The sequence below is a fragment of the Rosa chinensis genome, chromosome 2, assembly GCF_002994745.2.
Source record: "Rosa chinensis cultivar Old Blush chromosome 2, RchiOBHm-V2, whole genome shotgun sequence".
Lineage (NCBI taxonomy): Eukaryota > Viridiplantae > Streptophyta > Magnoliopsida > Rosales > Rosaceae > Rosa > Rosa chinensis.
The window spans coordinates 10982609-10986034 of NC_037089.1; positions in this window are offsets into that span (position 1 = coordinate 10982609).

Consider the following 3426-nt stretch of genomic DNA (forward strand, 5'->3'; position numbering starts at 1 on the left):
CAGAGGGAAGACCAGAGCAAGGAGGAAAAGCCGAGTCGGATCTGCCCGGTCCGGGTAGGGTCAGTCGGGTTTCTTTGACTCTGAAAGTGCAGTCGAGAGAGAAGAGAGAGAGAAGGAAATTTCCGGAAATGGAAATTGGAATTCTGAAATAATTTCCGGAAATCTTCTATTTATACTAAAATGGAAAGTTTTTCTGAAGCCCATAACTTCTTCATACGAACTCCGATTCTCGCATTCCGCATGTCCACGAACTTGTATCGACGCGCTCTACGACTTTCATGAAGGAAGTTTTTGGAGAATCCCAACGTATAAAAAGTCAACCTTTGCACCCCCCTAAAACCATACTTTTCAAATAATTAATTCGTCCGAAACACTTCCGCTCCTTCCATGAGCCACGAAACCGTCCTATAACCACGTACAATTTAGATTCCGAAAAATCTTCGGAAAATAATAACGAATTTCCGGGGTACTACATGTAGCCTAAAATCCCTCAATGACACCGACTTTCTTATGGCATTACTTTGTTCATATTTATTATTCAAGCTTTCCAACAATCATGTTAAATGATAAACTAAAAATTCATCCAAGCTTTCCAACAATCATGTTCAATGATACACTAAGGCCTCGTTTGGTTCACAGAAAAAAAAAAATCAATTCCCTTGTCTTTTCTATGGGGATGAGAAATTAAAATTCTTGTCGGGTTTCATTTCCTATGTTTGGTAAAGCAGGGGGAAACATTCAGAAAAGACCATTTGATTTCATTTCCGGTGTTTGGTTGGTGTATGAAAGGAAAGCAAAAATATAACAATATTTCAATAATACTCTTGTATTTTAAAATAAAATTTACATCATGAAAATTCAAAAGTACACCAATTTTGGCAATAACACATTTGAGTAAGGATGTTGCAGTCCAAAATTTTCATAATAAATGATGAGAAAGGGGAAGGAAAAATCAATCTCATGGGGTCTGAAATGAATGATCTTCCCACCTATTTTTCCCTCAGTAAATACTTCCAAAGTTTGTGTCTACCCAATAAAGGAAATGAATGACTTTCCTTTCTTGATTTCTCAAATCTGTGAACGAAACATGGCCTAAAAGTTAGGGTGGCGGGAACATAATTTGGCACCAATGAAATTATAAGATTTTTTAGAAAAAAATATTAGCTTCCCCCATATGATCCTATCGCTAATTACCAAATAAAGAAAATTAAAAAAAAGCAGAACAATGCAACTATTGTGGATCTTGGATCTTTATTGACCTCTTAATTAGCAGAAACAAACTGAATTTATGTTGTCATGGTTACTCATTCATGTTGAAGGTATCTGTAATTCACTATGCCTCCTATTTTCACAAAAGTGGTATGACATCAATTAACACCCACATTTTCCCCTGCCTGAATGAGCTAGGAGCTTAATTGGCTCTTGCTATTGCATATAAATAGCGTGCCGCAATTCTAATCACGCCATATTTTGGGCTCATCACCTACCTGCCTTACTGGAGTTATCAGTCGCTCATTTAATTACTTTCACTAAATAGTTGCCTATGTGTAAATTGGTTGCCCATGTCGCGCGATGTGCATGGATTACACAATCGAAAACACATTGAATAATGAAGATTCCAACTTCAAGATATAAAAGGAAAAGTAAGAAGGCCTATCCTTGAATGACCCGGTGGCTCTTCCAGGTAAACCAACCTCAACAGTCAACAATCCAACTGCAGTTATTTATATTTCATATTTCTCATTCCTCTAAGAAAGTAAGAAGTGAAGAGTAACTTTTGACACATCTGCACGATCAGGGCACACTCTAGGGCTCTTCCACTGCTCATCTTTCCAAAACTGAATCCGCAACTTTAATGCACTCTTAGACCTGGTTTGATTTGTGAATAGGGATGGCAATGGGGAGGGTAGGGTAAAGGGATTAAATTACCATCCCCATACCCGACTTCATTCTCCATCTCCTAAACTCTAAACCCTAAACCCTAAACACACACACACACACATGTGTGTGTGTGTGTGTGTGTGTATAGAGAGGCAGAAAAAAAAAAGTGAGGGGTATAATAGTCATTTTAGGACCTGTTGTGTGAGAATTAGAAAGAATAAAGACTAAACTGTTTAATTTTAAAATTTTGGATTAAATTGTTTTTCATGCAAAAGTATGAGGAGTAACGAGTATTTAGTCCTTTATTATATAAATGTTTGTACAAATAGTTATGGATCGTAAAATATGAAGTTAAAATCAAACATCAAAATAAAATAAATTTCTTATTTCAATCAAGGAAAATTGATATGTTGATAAAGATTTTTTATTAAAAAAACATATTTATTAACAGAATTTAAATATTGACAAAAGATGAAGTTTACATAAATATTTATTTATAAATAATATCAAAAAAATATATATAATAAATAATATATTTACACATATGTGTGTGTGTGTGTGTGTGTGTGTGTGTGTGTGTGTGTGTGTGTGTGTGTGTATATATATATATATTTCAGATAATTCTTATTGGGTGGGTATGGATGGCGATGGGGATCAAAATACCAACCTCGCGCCGTACCCGATTTCAGAATTCGAATACTGAGGATCCCCATTCCCGTTACCCGATTTCCCCCAAATTTCTCCCTGTTAGGGTCGAATACCCGATAGATACCCTACCCGATGGGGATTTTTGCCATCCCTGTTTGTGAAAAGAAAAGTAACTCTTTTATCTTTCTCCTGCCCTCATTGGATACGAAATTAAATTTCCCGCGAACTTCCCTTTCAGGTGTTTGGTAACATAAAAAAAGTCATCTTGTTAAAAAAATTGAATGCAATAGAATAGTAGAAAGTGTTAAATGAAAAGCACATTATGTGCCTTCGTCAAAGTGACTGACGGAGAGGGAATCAAAGAATTAGTGATTACCATCAATCAACAAGGATTACGGACCAATCAACATTTAATGTCGTCATTGTAATTGATATTTCCGTTGTAATTCTCTCCCTATATAAAGGGACTATGAAATGAGTAGACCAATTTCAATTCTCATTTTACTTTTACACGTTATCAGCACGCTCAGAGCCAATAGCCAAGAAAAAAAAAAACTTAATTTCGAGAAAAAAACCCAAACCCAGCGCAGATCAACCATCTACATCTACCAGCTTCCAACCTACATCGATCCCAGATCGGCGTTAGCCCATCAGACCGCGTGGCCTCCAGCGTAGCGTCTCCTCAGTCTGTACAACCACGCATCAGCAGTACCCCACCTTCCATCTCACTGCTGCACCGACCAGCGCATCAACAGCCCACTCGCACGGCCTCCGATCCAACCTCCGCGCCGCACCGATCCAGCCACCGCGCCTCCGATTGAGCCTTGCCCTGCTCGCCCAACAACAGCATCTCTGAAAAAAAAAAAAAAAAAAAAAAAAAAAAAGGGACAGACAGAA